This window comes from Gopherus evgoodei, chromosome 9 (assembly GCF_007399415.2).
Source record: "Gopherus evgoodei ecotype Sinaloan lineage chromosome 9, rGopEvg1_v1.p, whole genome shotgun sequence".
In the NCBI taxonomy this organism is placed as follows: domain Eukaryota; kingdom Metazoa; phylum Chordata; order Testudines; family Testudinidae; genus Gopherus; species Gopherus evgoodei.
In genome coordinates this window covers 50,618,390-50,641,443 of record NC_044330.1, presented here as the reverse complement: position 1 = coordinate 50,641,443, position 23,054 = coordinate 50,618,390, and the positions used below count along the sequence as shown (strand labels likewise).

At 44.8% G+C, this 23,054-nt stretch overlaps 1 protein-coding gene across 3 annotated transcripts in view; it reads left to right on the top strand.

The window, feature by feature from the left end:
• The first annotated feature begins 1,272 nt into the window (after positions 1 to 1,272).
• Positions 1,273 to 23,054, top strand: part of PPP2R3A (protein phosphatase 2 regulatory subunit B''alpha) — a 165,029-nt gene continuing 143,247 nt past the window's right edge. For 2 of the 3 annotated variants that reach the window (XM_030575839.1, XM_030575842.1), the window contains exon 1: positions 1,273 to 1,866. The gene's annotated coding sequence lies outside the window, so the exon portion shown is untranslated. Of the gene's footprint in view, positions 1,867 to 2,097; positions 2,156 to 23,054 lie in introns of those variants that run through there. The other variant, XM_030575840.1, reaches the window with a different exon arrangement.

Below are 23,054 nucleotides of genomic sequence, written 5' to 3'. Positions count from 1 at the left end.
GAAGTGGGCTGTAGCCCATGAAAGCTTATGATCAAATAAATTTGTTAGTCTCTAAGGTGCCACAGGTACTCCTGTTCTTTTTGCTTTTGGCGCTGTTGGCACCGAGGGTAAAGTTCTCGCAGGAGACCCTTTACCCTTTTTAAAGTCTCTGCGCTGAGACATTGGGGCTTCCTGCCTCTTCACTTGAGAGGGTGAAGTTGTGCTCCTGATCGGTTCCGACCTAGCAGGGGAGCGTGAGGGAGAGGGTTTACTTGTGCCCGTCTCCATATGCGGCTGCAGAGACTTTTCCATCAGGAGCATTTTCAGCCACAAGCTGTCATGACAAGCCCTGGTTTTCAGGCTGGTACAATGGAGACACTTGGCAGGGACGTGTGTCTCTCCGAGGCACTCCACATACCATGAGTGTCTGTCAGACTGCAGCATAGGCTCCTTATAGGAGTCACATTTTTTAAAGCCTGGGGACCCTGGCATATTTGAACTAGGATAGCCTGGGGAAAGAGTCTCAACAGGAGATGAACGTGAGAGAAAAAGTTTTTTTTGTTTAAACTAACCACTTATTCTAAAGGAAGGGAGAGCACTGGGATATTTCTACCTAACTAATTCTATTTCTTTTTACTTATTTCCTTCAGTGACCAGGGAAGAGGTTCAGCACTGTCCCGAGTCCCGTCTTCAGCCAAGGACGGTTGAAAAGGAACTGAGAGGGGTGTGGGGGACAGATGCTCAGACAGACCCTAATGATGCTGCGAGACAGCAGCTGAGCGCATGTGTCCCGACCAGACACTGCTACTGAAAATCTCCGATCAATGGGGCTGGGATGCACTGTTACCTGCAGTGGAGCACCCACAGGAACAGCACTCAAAGAAGAACTCACGTTTTGTGTAGCATGCACTCACTGCCCCTTTTGTGGCTGTTCCTTTTCACGCTCACCCCTTCCTTGTTGTAACACTTTGTCCTGCTTTTGGGAGTTTTAAAATATTTGTACAGTGTAAAATCTCAGTGAAATGCCAGGGTAGCCCCAGGGCCGCCCGGGGGGGAGGGGAGGCAAGTGGGGCAATTTGCCTTAGGCCCCGCAGGGGTCCCCATGAGAATATAGTATTCTATAGTATTGCAACTTTTTTTTAATGGAAGGGCCCCCCGAAATTGCTTTGCCCCAGGCCCCCCTGAATCCTCTGGGCAGCATTGGGTAGCCCTCAGCCTCACCCAGCTCCCCTGCCTCCACAGGCCTTTCCAGGGCTCCAAGGCCACCCTCGCACCCTCCCTCCATGTCTCTCACTCCCTGCCCCCCCTTTCCATGACCTGTGCTTCTTTCACTCCACCCTTTCTCCCAAATCCTTTCCTGCCTGGCGGCCAGTCAGGTATTGCTCCAAAGCGTTTGGTCTCTTCAAGGCTCGACTGGCTGAGCCTGCCTGCCTCCGTCCTCGCTCCTTGCTGACTCCGGGGGTGCGGGCGGCTGGAGGCAAGCGCAGGGCTTGTGGCAAGGCTCTCGCCCACCCGCTAGCGGTGTCCCCCGAGGGCTCTGGGAGAGCTGCAGCCTTGGGGCCGCTAGGCGCTGCTTACACGTTCGGAGGAGACGCTGCGCCTGGTGGAAAAATCCCTGCAGCTGACAAGGCGTGTGCGCCAGCAGGAGTGCCCGGCGGAGGAGGCGGGGTGCCCAAGCGGTTCTGGGAAGCGCTAGCAAGCCGGGCGAAGGAAAGGGGGAGCGGCGGAGGGAGGCGAGGGTACCAGATGGGGCCGGCAGGGCGGTCCAGCTGAGCGGTGTGGGCCGACATCGGGCCTAGCTACAGCGTCGGACTCCTCCTCCCCCTGCTGGGGGGCCGCGGCCGGGGGCAGAGCTCGGACAGAGGCGGACCCCCGCGGCGCACGGGGGTAAGTGACACGCGGGGAGGGGCGGCCCGCGGAGGGCTGTGCCTGTCCCGGCCGCTCGCGGCAGCCGCGTTGACCCCCCGGCTTCCTCTTGGCGTGCGGCCCCCGTGGCCTCCCACTGCTCTGCTTCGTCTGGCGCCACGGCCCGCAGGCGCTGCCCGCTCCCCAGAGCTGCGCCTCTGCCGGGCTGGACGCGCAGGCTGCGGGCGGCGCCCCCTGGCCGTGCGGAAGAGACGGGGAAGGGGCCGAGCGGGAGCCGAGGCGCTGCACTGGGCAGGGCGCTGCCCGGCGGGTAGGTGTCGCGCTGCCCCGCCCCGGGCCCAGCGGCGCTTCCTCTCAGCCGGGGCGGAACGTGGCTCGGGCTGCTGGCGGGGGAGGAGGGAGCCGCTGCCCGGCGGGGCATGGGGCCCCGCCTCTGGCCGGTGTGTGCAGCCCCGCGGCTACGGGCGGGCTCAGCCTAGCGCGCAGGGGTTACCTGACCCCTAACCGCGCGATGTGACACGGCCCGACCGGGCGCTGCTCACTTTGGCCGGAGACAGCCTCGCTACAGGCTCCCTGGAGCCCGCCCAGGCGCTGGGGTTTAAATAAGTCATTGGTTTCCAGCCTTGCTGACTGAAGGCACCGTTCCCAGGAGCCTGAGGGCTAAACCCAGGGTGCACATTTATGTCTTTTAAAAATAGACGAGTAAATGCCCACCTAGTGCGCCTCTGTAACTGAATCTGCCTGCCCACATGAATACCCAGTGTGGGGGGTGGTATTGAGTTAATGACATTTTGCAAGTGGTCAGCTTTGCTCTGGCTGAGCAGTTGTAAGGACAACCTGGCGATGGGCCTCTCCTGCTTCGCACGCTCCTGTCCTGAGCACTCAGTTGGGAAAATTAAAGTGTAAACACTTCATTGGCTAGAGCAGGAGCAATACATCTACTCTGCAGCTCCATTGGAACATAGTGCTTTGTGCAGGCTCTGCAACTGGAGTATGAAAGGAGGGGGAAGTGCTGCTGTGCAGATCACACTTGCATGTTGAAGTGTCAGTTTACAATATATTTCACCTCTTTCTGCACTTTAAGATCCCACATCCAATTAACATAATAGCAAGCAATGTCTTGTCAAGTCACTAGACTTGAAACATGAAAATCTTTTATGAGGGTGGTGACTGGTTTCTGCATTATGGTCTTATGAGTCACAGGTTCCTAACACTGACTTAATTAGAGATCAGCTTGTACTGCTGATTCAGTGTTTAGTTTTCAAATGATTCTCTCTTTGGATGGCATGCATGTCTGATGTTAAAATGTGCCCGGTGTGGGATATGATGTGCCTGACATGCCCTTGGGAAGCAAAATTCCTATTTCAGTAAAACTAGGATTTCACCAGTGTTTGAAAAGTGACTAGTTCTGATTCTGATAACAACATGACTTCTGATGGTGTCACCTGTTCTTGACCCTACAGCTGGCTGATGTGTCTGTGTTAGGTCACTAGATGAAGAGGTAAGAGGTGTCTTCTGTTGCTTGTGTCCCTCTCAGTTGTGGGTATTACTGTTTGCTGGGTTGTGGCATTGCCATGGATTAGAACTGTTCTCGCCACCATGCCCTTTCCTGGGCTGCAGGCTACACTAGGCTGGTCCAGCAAAGTTAGAGGTGGGATTTTGACTGAGGCAGAAATTTTGTGAAAGTGACTTAGTTGTGTGATTGGTTCTCTCATCTATTTTGTTAGACTGTGGATGTCAGACTGGAGTGAATTGCAGTTCCTACAATGCTGCAGCTGCATATTTGTCTTCTTACAAGCAGAATATTGTCACTTACTAGTTCTTTAGGGATCCCATATCTTGCAAACAGAGCTCTTAGTTTGGAAATCAGTGCAGTAACCATATGCCTCTGGCATACATAGGACTTGTGGATACACTGATAAATAATCTACTAGGAGCAAATATAAATATCTACAGCTATCTTGTGCCAAGTAGATCAGCATTTTGGTGAGCTTGGTTCTTTCTAATTGCTTTTACTCATTCCTGACACTGTCAGTATTCTTCTCCAAGTTGTTTTGTGTCTTGAAACATGTTTGATCAATACACAGTATTTCTAAGTTGTGTTTTGTCCCCCACACTTGAATATCCAGATATAATTTATGTGGACACTTACACGTGTTGCCTCACGTCTCTAAGAATGACTGTCCAATCTCCTGCCAATGATAGTCTCTGTCCTGAGGAAGTGTGTCTTTCAGCTGAATCAATGGTGGCATGAGCGGGAGCTCTAGTGTAGACAGGCTCTATCTGGAAGCAAGTCTATTCAAAATGTTGATTAAAACAGGTCAACCACAAGAGTCTTCTCTATCTATGGTCTCCCCCAGCTGGATCAGATGAACTGGTGAGAATATTTTTCTAAGTTTTGGTAGCCTAGCTGAGGTCATGTTATAGACTAATCCTTTAGATCAAACCCTGCTTATGGGCATCTCCTCTTCCAGTCTCCTGCTCTACGTTCCATAGCTTCTCTATTGCAGCCATAGGACATATGAAGAAAAAAATGGCTTAATGCAATAGGTGCAGTTGTTTGTTTCTGTACTCATTTTGTTTTTAAATCCATGCTGTTTATTTGCTTTCTGTGCCTGTGGGATTCTACATGTGTTACAGAATCTCCCCTGTTGCTTACTCTAAATGTTCTAGGTCATTTTAGTTTGGTTTTGTCTTGTGAATTTTTTTTTAAATGCTAGAAGTCTAATTAGTAAGATGGGTGAACTAGAGTGCCTGGCATTAAATGAGGATATTCATATAAAAGGCATTGCAGAAATATGATGGAATGAGGATAATCAATGAGACACAGTATTACCAGGATACAAAATGTATAGGATTACAGAGTAGGTTGCGTGGGTGGGGGAGTGGCACTATATGTAAAAGAAAAAATCTTAAATGAATCAAAGTGCAGCCTAGAATCTCTATGGAAAGAAATTTCAACCTTGAAAAATAAGAGTACAGTAATAGGAATATACTACCGACCACGTAAACAGGATGGTGATTGTGAAATGTTCAGAGAAATTATAGAGGCTACAAAGGTAAAAAATGCAACAATAATGGGGGATTTCAACTATCCCCATATTGACTGGGTATCTGTCACATCAGAAGGGGATGCAGAGATGAAATTTCTAGACACCATGAATGACAGCTTCTTGGAGCAGCTAGTTCTGGAACCCACAAAGGGAGGGGCAATTCTTGATTTAGTCATAAGTGGAGCAAAGGATCTGCTCCAAGAAGTAAATATAGCTGAACTGCTCAATAATAGATACAACAATGTAATTAAATTTAATATAATTGTAGGAGGGACAATATCGAGGAAACCCACCACAGTGGCATTTAACTACAAAAAAGGGAACTACACAAAAATGAGGAATCTAGTTACCTGAAAATTAAAATGAATAGTGACAAGAGTGAAATGGCTGCCAGCTGAATGGAGATTATTTGAAAACACCATAATAGAAGCTCAGACTAAATGTATATCCCAAAGAAGAAGGAAGAAAAGAATTATAGACAATAAGAGAAACAAAAATAATACCATCATGGCTAACCAGCAGAGTAAATGAGGCAGTTAGAGGCAAAAAGACATCCTTTAAAAATGGGAAGTCAAATCCTAGTGAGGAAAATAGAAAGGAGCATAAAGTCAAGTGTAAAAATTATAATAAAACAAGCCATGTGGCATGCCCCCCATCCAGCACTCCAGCTAGGGAGCAGGGTCGGGGGGCCACTCCACACAGCTCCTGGAAGCCACGGCATAGCCCCCCTCCGGTGCTCTAATGGGAGCTGCAGAGGTGGTGCCTGTGGGTGGGTCAGCATGCAGAGCCGCCTGACCATGCCTCCGTGTAGGAACCAGAGAAGAGACATGCTGCTGCTTCTGGGAGCCGCCTGAAGTAAGCACCATCCACAGCCTGTACCCCTGAGCCTCTCTCCACACCTCAACCCCCTGCCCCAGCCCTAATCCCCCCTCCCACCCTCCAAACCCCTCAATCCCAGCCTGGAGCACCTCAAACTCCTCATCCTCAACCCAACTCAGAGTTTCACCCCGCCAACCAAAGCCCTCACCCCTTCTCACACCCCAACTCCAATTTTCTGAGCATTCATGGCACACCATACAATTTTTATTCCCAGGTGTGGCCCTCGGGCCAAAAAGTTTTCCCACCCCTTTGTTAAACAGTCAGTGGGACCAATGGACCATTGAGGTGCTAAAGGAGCACTCGATAAAGACAAGGCAATTGCAGAGAAACATGAATTCTTTGCATTGGTCTTCACTGCAGAGGATATGAGGGAGATCCCCACACCCGAGCCATTCCTTTTAGGTGACAGATCTGAGGAACTAAAGCATCAGTAGAAGAGGTTTTGGAACAAATTGTTAACATAACAGAAATAAGTAACCAGGACCAGATAATATTCACTCGAGTTCTGAAAGAACTCAAATATGAAATTGTGGAATTACTAACTGTGGTAATTAGTAATGTAACCTATTAGTTATATCAGCCTCTGTACCAGATGGCTGGAGGGTAGCTAATGTAATACTGATTTAAAAAAAAAAAAGGCTCTAGAGGTGATCCTGGCAATTACAGGTTGGTAAGTCTAACTTTAGTTCCAGCTAAATTGGTTGAAATGATAGTAAAGAACAGAATTATCAGACCCAGATAAACATGATATCTTGAGGAAGAGTCAACATGTTTTTTGTAAAGGGAAATCATGCCTCACCAGTCTATTAGAATTCTTTGAAGGGGTCAACAAACATGTGGACAAGGGTGATCCAGTGGATATAGTATACTTGGGCTTTCAGAAAGTCTTTCAAGTGGACCCTGCCAAAGGTTCTTAAGCAAAATAAGCAGTCCTGGGATAAGGGGGAAGGTCCTCTCATGGATCATTGACTGATTTAAAAATAGGAACAATGGAGGGAGGTAAATAGTGGGGTCCTCCCCATGGACCTGTACTGAGACCTGTGTTGTTCAACATACAGTAACTACTCTCTTAACGTTGTCCTGGTTAATGTTGTTTCGTTGTTACATTGCTGATAAATTAGAGAACATGCTCCTTTAAAGTTGCGCAATGCTCCCTTATAATGTTGTTTGGCAGCCGCCTGCTTTGTGCACTGCTTGCAGAAAGAGCAGTCCATTGCAGCTAGCAGGTGGGGGCTTGGAACCAGGGTGGACTGGCAGCCTCCCATCAGCTCCCCTGAAGTCCCAGTGCGGCAGCTACCCAGCAAGCTATCAGTTGCCGGCAGTTCAGCTGTCCCTTGCCCCACTGCCAGGAGCTTCTCCTGCCCTCTGCTTTGGAGTTGCTCCTGGGAGCCTCCTGCTTGCTGTGCTGGGGGCGGGGGAGGGAGAAGAGGGGGGCTAATGTCAGGGTGTCCCCCTCCCCCTCCTGCTGCCCCCCACTTACCTCATTTCTATAGAGCAGGGGGAGAACATGACAGGGCTCAGGATGGAGGGAGCTTGCTGGCAGCAGCTGCTGTCTCAACTTGCTGATCTACTTAAAAACGCAATGCACTTAGAGTAGGGTCAGCGTACTTAAAGGGGCAATGTGCATCTCTCTTACAAACACACAGCGTGTGTCTCTGTCTGCCATGCTGTCTCCCCTCCCTCCATTCGTGCTGCCTTGTAAAGTATGAGGCTACATTAACATCACTGTGTTAACCCTTGAGGGCTCAGTGGAGTTCTACTTCATCATTTAGCAGTAAGGCATTCCCTGGGAAATATCCAACCCTTTTCCACCCTCTGACTCCACCACCTCAACCAAGCTTCACAATCATCATTGCTGTGTATAGTATTAAATTGTTTCTTTAAAACTTATACTGTGTGTGTGTGTGTGTGTGTGTGTGTGTGTATATATATATAAAAAATCTTTTGTCTGGTGAAAAAAATTCCCTGGAACCTAAACCACTCCCACCTCCCATTTACATTTATTCTTATGGGGAAATTGGATTAGCTTAACATCATTTCTCTTAAAGTCACATTTTTTCAGGAACATAACTACAATGTTAAGCGAAGAGTTACTGTATTCATAAATGATCTGGAAAAAGGGGTAAACAGTGAGGCAGCAAAATTTGCAGATGATACAAAATTATTCAGGGTAGGTAAGTCCAAAGCTGTCTGGGAAGAGTTACAAAAGGATCTCACTAAATTAGGTGAATGGCAACAAAATGGCAGATGAAACCCAATGTTGTTAAGTACAGAGTAATGCACATGGGAAAACATCCCAACTATACGTACAAATGGATGGAGTCTAAATTAGCTGTTACCATTCAAGAAAGATACCTTGGAATCATTGTGGATGGTTCTTTGAAAACATCTGTTCAATGTACAGCAGCTTTGAAAAATAGCTAACAGTGTTAGGAACCATTAGGAATAGGGTGACCAGATGTCCTGATTTTATAGAGACAGTCCAGATATTTGGGGCTTTGTCTTACATAGGTGCTTATTACCCCCCACTCTCTGTCCCGATTTTTCACACTTGCTGTCTGGTCACCCTAATTGAGAAGGGGATAGATAAGACAGAAAAGATCATAATGCCACTATATTAATCCATGGTACACTCACACCTTGAATAATGCATGCAGTTCTGGCTGCCCCATCTCAAAAAAGATATATTAGAATTGGAAAAAGGAACAGAGAAGGACAACAAAAATTATTAGGAGTATCAAACAGCTTCCATATGAGGAGAGACTAAAAAGACTCTGTTCAACTCAGAGAAGAGATGACAAGATGGAGGTCTGTAAAATCATGAATGACGTGGAGAAAGTGAATAGAGAAGTTTTATGTACACCTTCACATAACACAGGGACTAGGAGTCACCTGATGAAATTAATAGGCAACAAGTTTTAAACGAACATAAGGAAGTATTTCTTCATGTGACGCATAGTCAACCTGTGGAACGTTTTGCCAGGGGATGTGAAGGCCAAAAGTATAACTAATAGAATATTAGGGTTGGAAGAGACCTTAAAAGGTCATCTAGTCCAATCCCCTGCTTCAAAGCAGGACCAACACCAACTAAATCATCCCAGCCAGGGCTTTGTCAAGCCAGGCCTTAAAAACCTCTAAGGATGGAGATTCCACCACTTCCCTAGGTAACCCATTCCAGTGCTTCACCACCGTCCTCGTGAAATAACTTGGTTAAAAAAAGAACTAGTTAAGTTAATGGAGGATAGGTCCATCAGTGGCTATTAACCAAGGTGGTCAAGGATGCTAGCCTGTGCTTTGGGTGTCCCTAAACTTTCGACTTCCTGAAGCTGGAACTAGATGACGGGATGGATCACTCAATAATTGCCCTGTTCTGTTCATTCCTTTTGAAGCACCTGGCACTGGCCACTGTTGCAAGACAAGGTACTGAGCTAGATGGATAATTGGTATGACCCAGTATGGCCATTCTGATGTTCTTATGTATGTATTAAGCTGCTATAAGTAAATGTGCAGAGTAGAAATACCCTGAGACAGAGACAAAGAGACTTGAGGTTGCAGGGATGACTGTGATGAGGAACCCAGGAAGTGGTAGTAAGAGACAGGATAGGGAGAAGCTGAATTAAACTGAGGCAGAAGAATCTGCCCACTGGAGAACACTCCCCTCCAGAGCCTAAATGGAATCCAAGATTCATGAGTTTCAACATTTCTCTGCTGTCAGCAAATACCTGTGAAACCCATTTGCAAAGTGGGTGTCTCATGCCCTTTTTCTTCTTGTCCACCTAGAGCAGTGGTTCTCAACCAGGAGTCTGGTGCTCTCTTGGGGGCCACAAGCAGGTACCGGGGAGGGGGGTCCACCAAGCATGACTGGCGTTAGACTCACTAGGGCCCAGGCAGGAAGCTGAAGCCCTGCCGCATGGGACTGCAGCCCGGGGCCCTGAACCCCACTACCCGGGGTTGAAGTTGAAGCCTGAGCAATTTAGCTTCGCGGTGCCCTCTGTGGTGTGGGGCTCCAGGCAATTGCCCTCCTTGCTACCCCCTAATGCCGGCCTTGACTTTTATATGCAGAAAAACAGTTGTTGTGGCATAGCTGGGCTGTGGAGTTTTTATAGCATGTTGGGGCTGTCCGTCCCTAATGCAGGTTCGGTGAATTGTTTGATTGAGAGAGGAAAATTAACACCAGACAAATGTAAATTTCAAAACACCACGTGGCCGTTTATTAACAGGGAGAAAATCACAACTTGGGCTGGGGAGGAGCATGTTTACCAACTAACAGTACTATTGGAACAAGAAACCTTTACACGACCTGAAGCAATCTGTTTACATTTATCAACAAGGAACCAAATGATTCAAAATTAACCGCTCTGTAAAACCAGGTAAACGAATATACCAAATAAAACAAACTGTGTGCCCACTGACCAAATACTATTATCAAATACAACACCAATTAACTTCAACAGCAGTTATTACAACGACTCAGTTCTTATATACCATATATGCACAACTTTACATCAGATAACAATATATGCAGTTCTGTACCAAATAAGAGAGGGAAAAAGAGAAGAGGCTAAGCAAAGCACAGAAAGGAAAATTAGAAAGCAAGTACCGTATTCCAGGTGCAGCTGACCAGCAGAACAGACACCAGAAGCATACCGAATCCGTAGAAGATAACGTTGAAAAAGCAATAAAATGACACGTCCCGAGCCGGCTGTATCCGACCCCTGGCCGAAGGGCTGATCAGGTCCTTCAGTCAGTATATAGATACTCCTGCAGATCTCGGCATGAGGCATGGTTTTATTCAAAGGCCCTTTTTACACTTGTCAGGATCTGATTGGTCCCTAGCTCCTACGCCCTCCAGGTTCCGAGCTGTTGCCCCCTACGCAGATAGGATTTGCACACAGCACACTAGAAGCTGCTAGAAGCTGCAGCCAGCACACTAGCATGGTTTTGCACACAACCCTAATCTGACCATTTTAACTGAACTACAATTGGTCAGATTGGATCCCTTTGCCCACGGCACGCTGGTGTTATGCACACAGCACTAATCTGACCCTTGGGTTACCAGGCAGAAGAGTGAGAGACTGCACACGACACTAGCCTGACCCCTAGGTGACCAGGAAAAGAGTGGGAAAAATGCACATGGCACTCTAATGTTGCACACCGCACCACGGTGCTGCACACAGTACCAGTGTGACCTTTGGATGACCGACAATTGGCCATACAGACACCATGTTGGAAAAAAACCTTAGGGCTGCGCCAGGGGCCAGCGGGGGGCACCCAGAAAGAAAAAGGTTGAGAACCCCTGACCTAGACGACAACTTACTTCTGCTTTCAGTTACTCTGTTAGCCCAAGTGGCGGATGTCTGTGGTCGATCTAAATGTTCCAGTCCTGCTGATGAATAAAGTGGGTGTCAGTATGGTCTCACATGGTAAAATTTTGGTTTATTTAATTTGCTTTTAAAAATACCTAAGAAATTACACGCACACAACTGCATTAAAAGAACATAAAGGTTACAAATCAAGCACTCAACATTAGGAAATGCCAGAATTAAGGTTGTCTGTGGAACTTTTAATTCAGCCCTCTTGTGTGTATGGATTATAATACAGTATTTATTTACATGATCATATATGATTTCTACATATATGATTTAGCGCACAGGATAGACTTTCTCTGGGGATGAATTGTGGTTGTGTAATTAATGAGGCTCTTGTCTGTAGGCTACACATCTCATTTGTTGCAGAAGTTGGAAAGTGTGTGGTGAAGGAGCCAGGGAATTGCCGGAAGAGAAGAGGTGGTCTCAGGGTTAAAACAGTTGAATGCTGCTCTGTAGAACTAGATTCTATCCCTGCCTCTGCCACAGAATTCCTTTGTGATGCTAGTCAAGCCACTTCAGCAAGACTTTTCATAGGTGGTCACTAACTGTGTGTTCCTTGGGTGCTTAAATAGAGAAGGTGGGTGAGGTAATATCTTTGATTAGACCAGTAGTTCTCAAACTTTTGTACTGGTGACCCCTTTCACATAGCAAGCCTCTGAGTGCAACCCCCCCCTTATAAATTAAAAACACTTGTTTATATATTTAACACCATTATAAATGCTGGATGCAAAGCAGGGTTTGAGGTGGAGGCTGACCGCTCAAGGCCACCACCCTTGTAATAACCTTGTAACTCCCTGAAGGGTCCCAACCCCCAATTTGAGAACCCCTGTATTAGACCAACATGTGTGTGTGGGGGGGGAGACAAGCTTTTGAGTACACAGATTCACAGACCTTGAGGTCTGATTTGCAGAAGTGCTGAGCTCTCACAACTGCAACTGAAGTCAATGGGCACTGTGTTCCGAACATATAAAGTACTACACAGTGTCAAGTACTCTGAGTGCAATAGAAAAGCCCGTGAGGAAATTATTAATTCTGTCTTCAGGGCAGGGTTTGAATAATGGAGGCCTGGAGCCAATTTTAACAATGAAGCTAAAACAAAGTATTGAATAGCTGCTAATTCAGTGAGCACTGTTCAATGAAACATTAAGATCACCTCAGTTTTCAGGTCCATGTTTTCTCTCCCAGGTCTTCCTCATTTCTAGTTCTCAGTAGTTCGTGATCAAGTATGTTCAGTAGAAAAAAAGCAAAAGATAAATACATGGAGCTTTTTAAAGGAGGACTAGAAAAATCTTTTACGTGGATCATATTTGCCCTGTGTGATTCCAGTGTAGTTCAGCCAAAATCACAAGTTATAAAAATGCCAGACTTTTCTGAGTGCTAGAACATACTGCACCTTTTGGAATGATTTATTACATTTCAACAGCTGCAACTCTGCAGAGGACAAGATAGAACTAGCAAAAAGATGAATGAACTCATGGAAGGCATGACTAGTAAGAATGAATTCTCATCCTCATATCACTTGTTATTTATGTATCAGAGGCCTGGTCTACACTACGAGTTTATTTCGAATTTAGCTGCATTAAACCGAATTAACACTGCACCCATCCACACAACAAAGCCCTTTATTTCGATATAAAGGGCTCGTAATATTGATATCTGTACTCCTCCCCAACGAGGAGAGTAGTGCTGAAATCGGTATTGCCATTTCAAATTAGGGTTAGTGTGGCTGCAATTCGATGGTATTGGCCTCCGGGACTTATCCCACAGTGCACCATTGTGACTGCTCTGGACATCAATCTGAACTTGGATGCACTGGCCAGATAGACAAGAAAAGCCCGGCGAACTTTTAAATTTCATTTCCTGTTTGCCCAGCATGGAGCACTGATCAGCACAGGTGACCATGCAGTTCCAGAATCAAAAAAGAGCTCCAGCATGGACCATACAGGAGATACTGAATCTGATCTTTGTATGGGGAGATGAATCTGTTCTATCAGAACTCTGTTCCAATAGACGAAATGCCAAAACATTTGAAAAAAATCTCCAAGGCTATGATGGACAGAGGCCACAACAGAGACTCAACACAGTGCTGAAACTTAAGGAGCTGAGACAAGTGTACCAGAAAGCCAAAGAATGAAATGGACGCTCATGGAGGGAGGGGCGACTAACGATTGTAGCTATCCCACAGTTCCCGCAGTCTCCGAAAACCATTTGAATTCTTGGCTGAGTTCCCAAAACCTGAAGGGTCAAAAACATTGTCACGGGTGGTTCAGGGTATATGTCGTCGCCTTCCCCGCACCCGTGAAACCAAAAGGAAAAAAATCATTTCTCGCCTTTTTTCAATGTCACCATATGTCTACTGGATGCTGCTGGCAGACACAGTGCTGCAGCGCTACACAACAGCATCCCCTTCCTTTCCCTTGCCTTGCGGACGGCAGATGGTGCATATGACTGATCTCCGTCATCGTCATCCTGTGAGTGCTCCTGGCTGGCCTCGGTGAGGTTGGCCCGGGGCACATGGACAAAAATGGGAATGACTCCTAGGTCATTCTCTTCTTTAAGATTTGTCTTAAAGAACCTGGAGATTCACTCCTGCTTGGAATATCATAGCAGCTGGAGGCTGCCCTCCCCTCCCCGCTTTGATCTCTGCTTGCAGAGGCAATAAAGTCAGTGTTATTTCTTATTCATGCATTCTTTATTACTTCATCACACAAATGGGGGAGATAACTGCCACGGTAGCCCAGGAGGGGTGGACGAGGAGGGAAGCAACGGGTGGCGTTGTTGCAGGGGCATCCCCTAGAATGGCATGCAGCTCATCATTTCTGCGGGATGTCTGGGCCTCTGACCCGGCGCGGCCGTTTGCCTCTCTGGTTCTTTAGTAGGCTTGCCTGATATTCCAGGCAGGACTGACTCTCCCTTTAGACAAAACTTAAAGAAGAGAATGACCTGGGGAGTCATTCCCATTTTTGTCCATGCGCCCCTGGGAGACCTCACCGAGGCTGGCCAGGAGCACCCAAGACAGCAGCAGACAGTACAGTATGACTGGTAACTGTCATTGTCAACTTGCAAAGCAGCAGACGGTACAGTAGAGCTGGTAACTGTCTTTGCTAACTTGCAAAAGGCAAGGGGATGCTGCTGTGTAGCGCTCCAGTACTGCGTCTGCTAGGAACATCCAGTAGACATACGGTGGCAGTGAAAAAAAGCTGAACAGGCTCTATGGTTGCTGTGCTATGACGTCTGCCCGGGCAATCCAGGGAAAAGGGCGCGAAATGATTGTCTGCCGTTGCTTTCACGGAAGGAGGATTGAGTGACAACATTTACCCAGAATCACCCGCGACATTGTTTTTGCCCCATCATACATTGGGATCTCAACCCAGAATTTCAATGGGCAGGGTAGACTGTGGGATAGCTATGGGATAGCTACACACAGTGCAATGCTCCAGAAATTGATGCTAGCCTCGGTAGCACATCGCCGAATTAATGTGCTTAGTGTGGCCGCATGCACTCGACTTTATACAATCTGCTTCCAAAACCCGGTTTCTGTAAAATCGGAATAATCCCGTAGTGTAGACATACCCAGAAAAGATGACTCCTCAAATATGGAGCATCACATCTAGCTTTGCAGCTTTGGGTGGACCTACAGATCATTTTCCTACCTATCTTCACTTAACATTTGCACCACTGTCCTGTCACTATGCATATGAAAAAGCAAAACTATTGGGGGAGGGTTAGTGAGAAAGTTCTTTGAGATACTCTCTAAACTTAACGTTGTCATTTTCCATAAAAAGTTTGTGTGATTTTTGGGTTCCTTTCAGCCTCCTATTGCAGAAATGGAGTCCAGCTGCTTCTTCCATACATTCCTACAGTCGCTTTTAATTGGTTTATATTTTCAAGGCTAGTGCCACAAGGCAATCAGCTAGAAAACCTACTTTTAAAAAAAACCCTGAGGTTAAGATTCTTCTTTATCATGCTAAGTGTCCCACATCAATGAGACCCAAAGGCTGGCCCTACAGAGCACATTTCAGATATTTTGGTACTAACAGACTTTATGTATTGGAGTTCACATAGTGCTTACCTTCAATAGGAAATTAGGAAGTGTTAGGACATGACCTCGAGGAGCTGCATTAACTAACATGGTGCTAAATGTGTCTTTGCAGTAAATGTAGACGTAGACTAGTTTTGTTTAACATTGTGTTAGATAATTGTGGGTAAACCTACTAGTACTGGGGTTTACCCATGATCAGCTGACATGCTGTGAAACATTACTTGTCCCAAGCTACACTGGCTGCAAAGCCATGTTTTAATACAGTGTTATTTAACATGACTCCTCCGGGTCATGCCTAATCTGAGAGCTGCCCTAACTTGTGCTTCTACTACAGTGGCCTCCTATTGGTCACTGTGAGCACGTGAGGTCTTGCAGAGGCTATGCAACATCCCTTTGTGCTTGGGGATATTCCATGGGGGAGAGTTTACTCTGGGCCTATGACTCCTTTGTGTCAGCCTCATTAGCACATGTGGACATAGTGCAACATTGAATTTGTCCTCTTTTATTTAGCCATACAACAGATAGAGCAGGCCTAGTGGCAATACAAGCTTTCCAATGTGCCTCAAACCATCATCTCTAAGAATGAGAGTTTAGTTTTATTATACTTGTTGAGATAGCTGTAGCTGAGACCACCAAGTCGTATCATTATAATCCTTTGCAATATGGTGGTGGATTATTTTCTTCTGAGACACTCTATTGCTACGTGCTGTAAGAGCTATTATTCTGTCGGATTTACCTGAAGAAATAAGGGGATTGGAGCCTCTCTCTGAGGTAGAGGGAACTAGGAACAAGCAAAAGAAGAAAAAAGCTTTTATTTGCTTAAGATGGAGTTTTATGTTTTGTTGTTTTTTAAGTTAAACACTAAATGCAGGAAAGGGAGTATCCAGTGAAGGTGTATTTTACTTGGAGCAGCCCTCTTTTCAGCTGTTTGCAGCTTTGTTTGTTGCATGTTTTTATAAGGCACCCAGGGTTCTCTAAGTATGTTGCTTTTGTGCCATTATCAATGACTAATCTTAATGATTTTATATATTCCCAGGAAAAGATGAAGGTAAGGTTCCCGGTTGCACAACTTAACAAGACTTAAAGAAACTATTTAAGATATCTTATAATAAACATATTCCCAAACAAACAAAAAGTATTAAAATTTTAAAACAATTATCTTCTTATTACTGAAATTCCTGGGTTTCTAATAATGGTTTATTTGTCTACAAAGTTCTTGTAAATTTTTTTACCTCCTACTGTTCTGTACTTGCAGCCTTAACTCAGGATAAAAAAGTTTATTTTTGCTTGGTAATTTCATTAGGTTTGTTTTTTTTTAATGGAATTGAAATCTTTGGTATGTGTTGGGAGGCAGAGGGAAAGATACCCTATGGCACTCTTAAACTCTAGAGGGCTGGGGAAGCCAGGGAACAGGGAGTTCTAGATCACACTGGGTGGTAGGGACCAGGGAACTCTCCAGAGCTTACAAACTCAGCATGGTTCCTACCTACCTAACCTCTGCATGCCAGCTGTTTTCTATTTGCCCAGGCTCCCCACTTCTCCTTTGCCTCCTTGTAGGTGTTCCGAAGTCCATGTGGTCTTCATTAACCAGGAGCCTACTGCAGGGGCTGATTTATTTAGCATATTCTGCAGACTTAAAGTCAAGAGGGGGGCAAAAAAGGGGTTGGGAGCAGGAATTAAGATTCAGAGCATCTGGGAGCTGGAAAACAGGGGCAGGCAGAATAGCGAATGTGACAGCAATTTTTTAGAAAGACTCCAGAGGTGATCCCCGCAATCACAAGCAGCTAAGCCCAACTTCAGTACCAGGCAAATTGGTTGAAACTATAGTAAAGAACAGAATTATCAGACACAGAAATGACCATGATTTGTTGAAGAAGAGTCAACATGTTTTTTGTAAAGGGTAATCATTCCTCACCAATCTATTAGAATTCTTTGGGGGGGGGGGAAACATGGAGAAGGGTGGTCCAGTGACTACAGTGTACTTGGGCTTTCAAAAAGCGTTTGACAAGGTCCCTTACCAAAGGCTCTTAAGTAAAGTAAGCAGTGCTGGGATAAGAGGGAGAGTCCTTGGCTGAGTAACTGGTTAAAAGACAGGAAACAAAGAGTAAGAATAAATGGTCAGTTTTCACAGTGGGCAGAAGTAGTGGTGTCCTGTACTGTGACCAGTGCTATTCAACATATTCATAAATAGGGCTACGATTTTCATGGAGGTCACAGAAGTCATGGAATCCATGACTTTCAGAGACCTCCGTGACTTGAGCTCACTGTGTGTGGGAGCTGCAGGGTCCCACGGGTCCCACAGCTCCCAGGCAGGCCCCCTGGGGTGGTGTGAGGACCTTGCAGCTCCCCATTTTGTCATGCATCTTTTTAGTAAAAGTCATGGATAGGTCACAGGCTTTCATGAATTTTTCTTTATTGCCCGTGACTTGTCTGTGATTTTTACTAAAAAGATGCATGACAAAATCTTAGCCTTATTCATAAATGAACTGGAAAATCATTTGCAGACAATACAAAATTACTGAAGATAGTTAAGTCTAAAGGAGGCTCTGAAGAGTTACAAAGGGATCTCACAAAACTGGATGGCAGGGCAACAAAATGGCAGATAAACGCAAAGTAATGCACACTGGAAAACATAATCCCAACTATTCATACAAAATAATGGGATCTAAATTAGCTCTTAACACTTAGGAAAGAGATTTTGGAGTCATTATGGATCGTTCTCTGGAAACATCTGCTTAGCGTGCACCGGCAGTCAAAAAAGCTAACAATGTAAGGAACCATTAGGAAAAGGATAGATAATGAGGCAGAAAATATCATGCCATTATATAAATCCATCGTATGCCCACACCTTGAATAGAATTGGAAAAGGTTTAGAGAAGGGCCACAAAAATGAATAGGGGTATGGAAAAGCTTCTGTAGGCGGAGAGATTAAGACGACTGGGATTTTTCTGTTTGTTTGGAAAAGAGTTGACTAAGGAGGAATGTGAAGGGAGAAGTTTTGTTTACTCCTTCACATAACACACAAATAGGGGTCACCCAATGCAATTAATAGGCAGCAGGTTTAAAATGAATAAAAAGGAAGTATTTCCTCCAACCTGTGGAACTCGTGGTTGGAGCCACAGCATCCCACAATGAGTACAACAGCCAGAAGGGCTGAGGTGGGCTGCCAGGAGAAATGAGCCCTGTAGAGCGTTCTGCAAGTGTAGATGAACAAATGGGTACGTAATTTGTCTATGCAACAAGATACACAAGATTTTAAAATGTGGAGAGTTTAATGGAGTGGGATGCATGATAAAATCACATTATATTGATCTCAGTGTGCCACTCAATGTACATTCTCCACAAGGACTTGTCTACGCTGAGAAAAGATGTCAGAGTAGAATAGTTGTAGTAAGCAAATACAAACACCAACCACTTAGGTCACTGTAATAAAACTAGTAAGTTACGGATTTGCATAGGTCCAAAAGATTTGAAGAAGATCACCAAATACAAGCACTATCCACTGAAAACAGTTGAGGAGGTCATATTCAGACTTTCAAATGAAAGAATAAGGACACTATGGAGATATTCTATTAACTATTTTTTATGGAAGACTGTTTAAGACAAATATTATTTTTTCATGAAAAAAGACTGCTTTCTAGGGAAAATGTCAACATTTTGTAAAACAAAAGAGAACAAAGACAGCTCCCACCCTGCCCAAACACACACACACAAACTGAACATTTTTGTCTAACTACTGAAAGTCTTTTGGCTGTAATTTGAAAATTTTGATTTGGAAGTGCCATCACACTACCTCGTGGGAGTTGCAGTTCAGGTGCCTTGTGTCCCACAATCTCCTTTATTGGCTGGACTCCCTGGCCCGAGAACATCTCCAATTATGCACTGCAAGAGCTCAGCAACTGAGGAAACTCTGGGGCCACCTGGGAGATGTAGTTCAGCCAGGGATCCCAGTCTTTAGAGAATGGTGTGTGAGGTGCCTGAACTACAACTTTCATAAGGCAATGTAGCGGCATTGCCAATAGAAAGTTTTGGGTTTTAGCCAAAAAAAATTTTTTTTTTCGATTTTTTTGTCAAAAAGTTGAATTTTTCCATGGAGCGAAAAACCCATTTGTAGGTTTTGGCCAGCTGTAGGAAGAATATTTCTTATCTTGGATGCAAGCCAAATGTTTTGGCAAGTTGAACTCAATACAAGTGTTCTTCTGAGATTCTTCGTGTCCCGTGAGCAAAGGAAGACAGAAGGCAGAAGATTCTGGAAGTGAACTAGGTAAGTGGTGCAGAGCAGAGGGCGTTGGTTTTGTGGAACATTGGTCCACCTTCTATAGGAACTGGGGCTGTATAGCTTGGAAGTTATGAGCACTCAGGACAAAATTGAGACATTGAGAACAAAAGAACCAAAGGACGTGAAGATACATTCTTTAATTGCCTGTACACCCATGCTAGGAGCCTGGGTCACAAACAAGAGGAATTGGAATTACTCATTTATCAGCATAAATTTGATCTGTTTGGTATTACTGAAACTTTCTGTGTTGATTCGCACAATTGGAATGTTAAAATCAATGGTTCTGACCTATTTACAAAGGACTGAGTAGGCAAACATGGAGTGGGGTAGCTCTCTATGTCACAAATGGCATTATTTGTTTTCAGGTCATTGATAACACAAAGAAAATGATCTTGAATGTTTATGGATCAATATTCTATCAGATATAACACAAGAACAAGTGTTAGTTAGTGTCTGCTACAAACTACCAAATCACTAGGGAACAGAATGACTGCCTCCTTATACACCTATCTGTAATGTATAGGAAAAAGCTGCATGATGATCGGGGATTTCAATCTGGGTGACATGCTGGTGGTCTCCTGTTGCCAGTACTAAAAACATCCTTGGAATTTTTAAATATTATAGATGATATTTTCCTAACTAAAAGGTGATGCAGCCAACCCTGGAGAATTCTTCATTAGACCTTGTCCTAACAGATAAAGAGAAACTAATCTTAGAACTAAAAATTAATGGTAGTTTAGGTACAAGTGATCAGGACTTGGACACCTACCCCCCACACCTCCACTCGCTGCCTATCTTTGATAGGGCCAGTTTCACAAAGCTAGAATCAGCTGGTAGAAAGAATTTAATCAAAAAAATGTGAATGATAATTGGGAATCATTCAGGAACACTTTACTAGCAGTCCAAAAAGTCACAATTGAGGAAGAAAGCCATACTAGTTAAACTGACAATGGTTTAGCAGGGAAGTGAAAGCAGCTATAAAAATAATATATATAAAACAAATGGAAGAAAAGAGAAGTTGTTAATAATGAATATAAATCAGAAATTAGGAATTGTAGAAAAGTGATAAGGGAAGCAAAGGGACACAAGGACACATCTATGGCCAACAGAGTTCAGGACAATAAGGAGGAGGGCCATGGTCCATTAATAGATGGAAATGATAAAATTATCAACATCAATGCAGCGTTCTGTTCTGTATTTGGGGAAAAAACAGATGATATAGTCTCTGTAGAATGTTTAACAGAAGCTATTAAAGTTATACATTTTAAAATCAGCAGGTCCAGATAACTTGCAGTGAAGAGTTTGTTTTAAAAGACCTGGTTGCCTAGCTAGCTGGACCATGACCTTTGATTCTGAATAAGTCTTAGCGCACAGAGGACATTCTAGAAGACTGGAAGAAAGGTACTGTTGTGTCAGTTTTTTTAAAAAAGGGTAAATTAAGGTCTGTCAGCCTGACATCAGTCCTGTGGCGAGATAATGGAGCAATTGATACAGGACTTGATTAATAAAGAATTAAAGGAGTGTAATATAAGTGATGCAAATCAACATGGGTTCATTGAAAGCTGATCCTGTCAAACTAACTTGATCTCAGTTTTTGATGAGATTACAAGTTTGATTGATAAAGATAATAGTGTTAACATAATATACTTAGACTTATGTAAGGCATTTGACTTGGTACTGCATGACATTTTGATTAAAAAATACGAATGATGCAACATTAACGTGGCACATGTTAAATGGATTTAAAACTGGTTAACAGAAGTATCAAAATGTAATTATAAACAGGGAGTAATCATCAAGCGGGTCTATTTACAGTGGGGTCCTGCAGTGATTGGTTCTTCTCCCTACACTATGACATTTTTATCAATGACCCAGAAGAAAAGATGAAATCATCACTGATGAAGTTTGCAGATGACACTATAATTGAGGGAGTGGTAAATTATGAAGCGGTCAGGTCACTGACTCAGAGTGATCTGGATCACTTGGAAAACTGGGCACAGGCAAACAATATGTGTTTTTAATATGGCTAAAGGTAAACATATACCCAAGAACAAAGAATGCAGGCCATAATTACAAGATGGGGGACTCAATCCTGGAAAACAGTGACACTGATAAAGATGTGGGGGTATGGTGGCAAATTGGTTGAATGTGAGCTCCCAGTGTGATGCTGTGCTATGTGCCAGGGGCCTCTACTCCCTGCAGGATGGCACTTCCTCCTGCCCATTCTGGAGATTAGCTCTGCCAGGCCAATGCCCCTTCCAGGGGTTACCCTCTACCACTCTCAGCCTGCAGCCCTTCTCTCACTCCAGGAACCTCAGTGTCCTCTTCATGACTTGGCCCTCTGGCTGGGTCACCGAGTGGGTGGTTTCCCTTTCTCAGGTTGGAAAGTTGCTTCCCTCCAACAGGCTCAGGCAGTCCCTATCACAGTCCTGCCAGTGCCACTTTCCCAGTGGATGGTTGGGAAACCCAGGCCCGCTCTCTATTCTGGGTTCTGGCTCAGGGACCCTAGTCAGCAATCAAGGTCTGTTCCATTCCAGGCCTTGCTGTGTTCCCTGAACCCTTTTCTAAACTTCTGGCTCTCCCTTCCTTCTCTGGGTTTGCCAGTTTCAAAACTCCCTCCTCCCAGGGAGTAACTGTATGACACTTCCCTCTGTAGCCTGAACACACCACCCCTCCCCGAGGAAGGGCCTGCAACCTACTTCTGCTGTCTGCTCCCTGGCTTTATTGAAGCCCTGTTTGTTCCTTCACAGGTGAGCGTCTTCTAATTAAGGCTTTTTTCTCAGTCTTAATTCCTCCAGCTTGCTGCCTAATAGGTTAATTGGCCCCTCAGGCCTACCTTAACCCCTTCAGGGCAAGTGTGGTAAGGCCACCCCATCAGAGGCCAAAATAGCTAATGCAATTCTGGGATGCATAAACAGGAGACTCTCGAGGAGGAATGAAGAGGTTATTTTACCTCTGTATTTGGCACTGATGTGACCCTGTTGGAATAGCGTGTGGTGCTTCCGATACAAGAAGGATGTTGATAAATTGGAGAGGGTTCATCCACAAGAACGATTAAAGAATTAGCAAATCTGCCTTATAGGATAGACTCAAAGAGCTCAATCTATTTAGCTTAACAAAGAGAAGGTTAAGGGGTGACTTGATTATAGTCTGTAAGTATCTACATTCATTTAACAATGAACTCTTCATTTTAGCTGAGAAGGGTATAATGTGTTCCATTACCTGGAAATTGAAGCTAGACAAATTCAGACAATAAGGCACACATAATGGGGTTTCAGCTATAACGCGGTAGGGATTTTTGGCTCCCCTTGACCGCCTTATAGCAGGGTAGAGGTGTGTATGGCTCACTCAAAGACTGATTCAAAATGAAGTTTCAAACAGATTATCCTGTGAGCCAGCCAGGTTCCAGGTGCCAAAGCCTAGAGTATATTTACACTGTAGTTGGGAAGACATGTTCATGTTAGCGGAGCTTGACCTACAGTTCAAAAAATAGCAGTGTGGTCATTCTGTAGCTCAGGGGGGTCAGGTGGGCTTGAAAACATGAGCTGGAGCATCCATATTGCTATTTCTAGTGTGCCTGCTGAAGC